Source organism: Oryctolagus cuniculus, chromosome 1, assembly GCF_964237555.1.
Source record: "Oryctolagus cuniculus chromosome 1, mOryCun1.1, whole genome shotgun sequence".
In the NCBI taxonomy this organism is placed as follows: Eukaryota; Metazoa; Chordata; class Mammalia; order Lagomorpha; family Leporidae; genus Oryctolagus; species Oryctolagus cuniculus.
Genome location: NC_091432.1, coordinates 3,409,796 through 3,416,284, shown reverse-complemented (window position 1 = coordinate 3,416,284; position 6,489 = coordinate 3,409,796). Strand labels below are relative to the sequence as shown.

Here is a 6,489-nt window from a genome sequence, read left to right as displayed (position 1 = left end):
CGGTGAGCATCCCCCCCCCCCCGGCTGGCGCTAGTCGCACTGCTCCCGGCAGGGCCTGGCCGCCCTCAGCGCCCAGGTAACAGGAGCAGCGCGACTGTGGTCGGCAGCGCTCATGGCTCCCAGGGCGGCCGCGTTCCTCTCCACGTGGCCTCCTTCTGTTTCCTTTTTATTTTTTTAAAGATTTATTTATTTATTTGAAAGATAGAGAGAGAGAGAGAGAGAGAGAGGTCTTCCATCTGCTGGTTCATTCTCCAAATGGTTGCAACAGCCGGAGCTGCGCTGATCTGAAGCCAGGAGCCAGGAGCTTCTGGGTCTCCCACGTGGGTGCAGGGGCCCAAGGACTTGGGCCCTCTTCCGCTGCTTTCCCAGGCCACAGCAGAGAGCTGGATGGGAAGTGGAGCAGCCGGGACTCGAACCCATCACCATCACCGTCATCGTTGTCATCATCTTACCATCCTCATCCTCACCACCATCATCTTAAGCTGCTTCGACAGGGGCTGGCGCCCGAGGGCTGGAGACACAGGGGAGCTGGGAGGAGCCGCCCAGCAGGGCCTGCTCAGGCAGGTGGGGGTGGCGCGGCCACAGACACAGACGCTGGCTCTGCCACTTGGCTGGGCTGCGGCGGGTGGAGGGGCTGCAGGGGCCCCCCGGGTTGTCAGCGTGTGGACGAGGGAGCGAGGGGCAGCCCTGGCACCTCCCCCTGCCCTCCCCACCCCACGGGGCTCCCTGCAAAGGAGCAGGGCGGACGGCTGGCGTCTCACAGCCCCCCTTCCCTCTCCTGGCCTCGGGTGCCCCGTCTCTACAATGGAGACACTGGGACATCAGGGGCTGATCTGGGGAGGGGTCCTGGTGGGGGCTGCCGCGGCAGGCAGGTGTCCACGCGGTCACCACCCTCCTCTGCTGTCCCCTCAAGTCTGTCCCCGAGCCCGTCCACCACCATCCCCGCCTGCACGCGGCACAGCAGGGCGCGTCTGCAGGGGCAGCTGGGGCCTTCCCTTGCGTCCTGCAGGGCCGCGGCCCCTGGATGAGGTCCGCGGGCCCGGGAAGGCCGCACAGACCCAGCAGGTCCTGCGCCGCCTCTGTCCTCCGCCGGACACCGGCCCTTTCCCTCGAGGCCTGCCTCTGGCAAGCTGTGGAGGGTGGGCTGCCTCGGGCTCCTGGCTGTGCGCCCCCACCCCCGCCCCCGGCCCCCACAGCCCTCAGCAAGGACCCAGCGGCCCCTGTGGAGCTGGCGGGGGCGGAGGGGTTAAGGCCGCCTGGGATGGACGGAGAAACCCGGGACCCATGAGCAGGTGAGTGAGGAGAGGCCTCAGCCCGGCGTCCCCTGGGTAGGTCCCGGGCCACTGACTCAGCCGGGACCCAGCTCCGCCCTGGTCAGAGGAATGTTGGCAGGGAAGAGCCCCGCCCTCCTGCCCCTCCCGCGGGCCCCTCCCGTGGGCCCCTCCCGAGGGCCGTTCTGGCCTGGATTCTCTTCCTGTTATTGTCTCAGCCACACGCCCGCCCTCGGATGCCACGTGACCCAGGAGGCAGGGCTGGGACTGAGCCCGAGGCCAGCTGACGGGGGTCTCCCCACCCGAGGCCAGGGGTGCAGGGGGCTCCTCTCCTGAAGCCGGGACTGTCTCCCCAGCCAGCGACAGTGAGAAGCGGGGGTCATGGCTCCCGGGCCCTCCCTGCTGTCTGTGTTGCACCTGCAGATCTGGGAGCTCCTGACCAGCCTGTGTTCTGGACGCTTCTGCCCCTTGCCTGTGTCCAGCCCCCGGGGCACGCACTCAGCTCAGGCCGCCCTGCCCCTGCCCCTGTGGCTGTCTGTGGACCATGGCAGGTGTGTCACTGGCCCCTCCCTCGGGTCCCCTGTCACTCCCCCTGGCCTGGCCCGAGACCCCCTCAAGGACAGCACTGCCCAAGGGAGAGGACCATGGTCCTGCTCTGAGCTTGAGTGCCCTCATACCCCAGGGCCTTTGCACAGGCTGCTCCCGCTCCTGGGTCAGCTACTTCTTTCAAGGTCACCCCCTCTGCACCTCCTTCCTGACCCTTGCGCCTCCCCCAGGGGCCCGGCACCCTGCTGTGCCGAGGTTTGGAACTGTGCCTGTCTTCTTGGCTGTCTGCTCCGCCACCATGGCCAGGAGCTGACTCCTCCTGTCCACCACGGAGCGCCCCGAAGCTGGTGGCCTCGGGCTTCTGTCCCCAGCCCGACTGCCCTGCGACCCAGCGAAGCCTGCCTCTCAGGACAGCTCGTGGCAAGGAGAATGAGAGAGGAGCCAGGGTGTCCAGGCGGGGGCAGGGTCCCAGCCAGCCAGCAGGGGACCCGGACACGCCACGGCCCGGCCAGGCCACACAGGAGCTTGGCGTGGCGTGGAGAACAAGGCATTCTGGGATGCGGCCGGGCTGGGCCCTGGGGTGTCTTCCGGGAGGAAGCCAGAAAGGCCGTCAGCTCGCAGTGGGAGGGGCTCTGGGGGGAACACCAGGGCTGCACCTGCACGTGGCGCTCGGCAGGTGCCTTGGCAAGCGCTTGTGCCAGTGTCAAGGGCACACAGGCGACCTTGGGCTGGGGGAGGGGCCAAGGGCCGGACTGACCATCCCAGACTGAGAAGGGGAAGAAGGGCAGCCCGACACCCACCCCGTCAGCCATCGGCCATCGGCCACCCCTAGTGGAGACCGCACCGGGGTCTGGAGGCCTGGCCGGGCTGGGGACCGCCGTGCACGCGGCTTCCAGAGTGATGATGAGCCCACCTTCCTCATCCTCACCTACTGGGGACTTCCTGTGCCCTCAGTGGTCCGTGTCTCCTTGGAGCCCCACAGGGCGGCTCTGGAATGTCCCACTTGGCCGATGAGGCAGCGCAGGCTGGAGGAGGCGTCCACGTCTACACCCCACTCTCCGTGCCCCCCAGGTGCAGGCGCCGGCCAGGGGCTGGGCCACCCTGGTGACCGAGGCCCGTGTGGGTGCTTCCTCGGCTGCCCCAGGCCAGGGGCACAGACAGGTTCAGTTTCCAGGCTGGTTCTGGGGGCTGGGTGCCGGCCCCTGGAGGACGGCGGGCACCGTGTCTGCGGCCAGGAGCCGCCATCCACCGGGACACCTGCTGCGTGCGATGCAGGTGCCGGCGGTCAGCAGCTGTGCGCTCACCTGTGGATCCCGGCCCAGCCTCGCTGCTGCGCTGGGTGCCCGCCTGGCCCTCCCAACCAGTGCCGCCTCCACCCTCTCCTCCTCGCCGTTCCCCAAAGGGAAGCCCGACTCCCGCCACGGCCTCCCTGCGGCTTCCCGGTCCCCCCTTTGCTATGACTGCTGGGAGCTCAGAACGGGCTTCGGGCTTGCTCTCGGCCACTGGGTGCGCTCAGGGCTTTGGCCGCGTTGGCCGCCTGCTCCTCTGGGCGCCTCACCCGCCCCCAGTGCCTCCCGCGGAGCGAGCCGGACGTGAGTTATCAACTACAAATAAAACCGACACTTCCGTTCTGGCTCTCGCGTCGGTTTCCTGGTGCATATTTTTTGAGTCTCTAATCAACAGCAGGCCTGAGGGGGGACGGTGGTGGGGCAGGGGGAGCCGCCTAGCGGAAGATGACATCAGCATCAGCTGGTCCCGGGGGGTGGGGGGAAGGGGCAGGTCCCCAGCCACCCCCACCCCCACCCGGGGCCCAGGCCCTCCCTGAATGCCCCCATTATGCGGGGTAACCTCATTAGAGAAGTCAGGCCAGGCGCTGGACTCTCAAGCGGCGTTTTGTGGGCTCTACCCTTGCACACAGGCAGCTGCGGTCACCCGGCCGCCTCTGGCTCCCGGCCAGCCCGGGACCGCTCTCCCGCCATGAGTCACCTTCATTCTGAACCCCCTGACTCAAGGCCCTTGAAAGGGACAGGGGGGCCGGGCAGGCGGAGGAGGGCGCCACGGGGCAAGTGCCTGCCTGGGGAGGGGGCCGGGCATGGAGGAAGCGGGGTGGGGGCAGTCCTCTGCGAGGTGCCCGGGGCCCCTCGACGAGGGAGCGTCCAGCCTGCTCCAGGGGCCGCCTCCCCGGAGCCGAGCCTCGGCCGATGCCCACGCAGGCGCTCGGCAGCCCACAGCCCGGGTGGGGGAGGGGAGCCCTGTGAGCCACCTCCCTCGCTCCTTGGGCATAGGGTTTCTAGAACATTCCGAGCTTCCTGCCGCTGTCCCTCTGCTTGTGGTATGGTCCTGTCTCCTGCGCGGGGGCCAAGCGTCTCCCTGCAGCTCCCTACCCCACGCCCGGGACGGTTTAATCTGCGTGCTCCCGAGTCCCCGTGCACTGGCAGGCCCACGCAGGCAGGCGCACAGGAGGGGTGGTGAGGACGGGCAGGGGCTCCTCCCCAGCTGCCCCCGTGCAGGGGACAGAGGACCCAGCCTCGCCGGGCGTCCCGGGCAGGTCTCCGCCTGTGGCCTCACGGGAACCCATGGGTTTCTCCCGTCTCCCTTCCCCCGCCTGACTCATGCTTTCGCTTTGAGGCCCCAGGGTTAACACGGTGGCCAAGCGGCCCGGCGGGGCGGGGCCAGCCACAGGAAGCTGGGCGGCAGCTTCATTCACAAAAACGTTGCACACCGAGGGGCTGGGCAGGGTGGCAGGGGCGGGCGCTGCTCTGAGGCTTAGGGGCCGGAGCTGTGCACTCGCGAGGTTAGAACCCACCTGGCCTCTCTCCCCGCTCCCAGCTCCATGTCTCTACCCACAGGGGACAAGCAGGGAGGGGTGGGCCTGCCCCTGGCACCCCCCCCCCCACGGGTCCTTGTCCCAGTGCAGAGCCTCCTGACACAGGCCCCATCTCCTCTGCAGCCGCCACCTCCCAGGGCCGGTGGCTGGGAGGAAGAGGGAGAGGGGGGAGTGGGAAGAAACCGATGCCCCTTCTGGTCCCAGCCCCGTCCCCGTGTCCACCCGTGGAGCGACTTCGCGAGTGTTCCAGTGCTCCTGGGTCTAGGAGTCGCGCCAGCACTGCACGTCCTCGCCGGCGCCTCGCTGCTGTGTAGCACATGGGCCATTCAGTGCTGTGCCCCCACCCCCACCCCCAGCTGCCAGTCTGATGGGGGAGGCGAAAGGGCAGCTGGACAGTGGCCGCGCCAGGTGCCTGGGTGCCAGGGACAGAAGCAAGGCCCTGGGGTGGGGAGCTCCCCGAGCTGCCGTCAGGGGTGGTGGAGCAGGGTGCCAGTCCACCGTGCTCTGGGGGGCCGTCCCGCTCCCCGTGGGGACGGTCTCCATGATGAGCCCACTCGTGTTTCAGACAGCAGGCCATGAAGGGTGACAGCTAAGCAGAGCTGGGGCCGACGCCCGGATCACCATCCCCCGTATGGGGGTGGACATCCCTGCGGGCAGCAGGCTTCGCGCGGGGACAGGCACAGGTGTCCGCGGGGTGGACGCAGACACGGCCCAGTGGCCTCTCAGGGGCTGCTGTGGCGGGGGAAATGCCTTGAAATGCCAGCGCTATAAGGTGTCATTAGGACGTGAACACCCACAGGAAGAACACAGCCAATTACAGCTCTGTGAGCGAGCCGCCCCCTGCTGTCCCCTCTTATCCAGGGATCTCAAAGCGCTCGGCTGGTCTAGGGTTGGTGAAGCCCCGAACCCAAGGGCCAAGGATGCCCCCAGAAGCTCGCTCGGGCTGGGCAGGAAGTGACAAGGCCTGCTTGCTCTCACGCCTGCCCAGCTCCACGGCTGGAGAAGGGGTGCGAACCAGCGGCAGGACTCAGACCCGCAGCCGGGAAGGGGAGGGCAGGGCGGAGACGGGGGCCGCACTGCCTGGTTGAGGGCTTTGGGTGCGGATCTTGGCTGCCCCTAGAGACTCTGCCCCTAAAGGCCATGGACCAGGCATGGCTGAGTCCCTGCGGCCTGGGGTGACCATCAGGCCCAGTGGCTGGGGAGTGGGGTGCGGAAGACCGGAGACGGGGGTGCAGGACCTGCTACCCCGTCAAGGATCACCGAGGCTGGTTTGATGGATGGACGGCTCGATGGACACGTGGAATGACAGAAGGATCCCAGGTGTGGATGGACGAAGAAAGGGTGGGTGAGGGGATGGGTGGGTGGGTGGATGGGTGCAGAGATGGACGGATGGGTGGACGGACTGACGGACTGGTGGGTGAGGGGATGGGTGGGTGGGTGCTGAGTTGGTAGACAGTGGCAGAAGCTCCAGCGTCCGTCTCGCGTGTCGGGGGGGCGTGCAGTGTGAAGGGATGGTAGGAGAGAATTTCGGGGGTCCAGCAGGAGCTCACGGGTGGGATCTCGGCGTGCACGGCCCCACGCCCGTGTCCCACACCAGCTGAGAGGCCGGGGATCCAGGCCGGGACCAGGCACTCGGCCCTTTTTCGATTCAGCTTTTTGAACGCCTTCACCTTGGCCGGTGCTCTCCGGCCCAGGCCTCCTGCTCCCTGCTGGGGCAGGCAGATTGCTGGGGGGGCCAGGCCTCTCAGGAAGGCATGCGGGGGCTCCAGGGCCCGGCCCCTCCCCCGGCTCCCCTCCCCCTTCCCCTCCCCCCAGTCCCAGGTTCTGTCTGGCACCTACCATGCT

General features: G+C 68.1%; 1 long non-coding RNA gene across 1 annotated transcript; it reads right to left on the bottom strand.

The window, feature by feature from the left end:
* Positions 1–163: 163 nt before the first annotated feature.
* Positions 164–4,425, bottom strand: LOC138847168 (uncharacterized). Its single transcript, XR_011384816.1, has 2 exons — positions 2,746–4,425; positions 164–528 (listed from the first exon to the last, which is right to left on the bottom strand). It is a non-coding gene; the product is annotated as an uncharacterized lncRNA (long non-coding RNA).
* Positions 4,426–6,489: the final 2,064 nt, after the last annotated feature.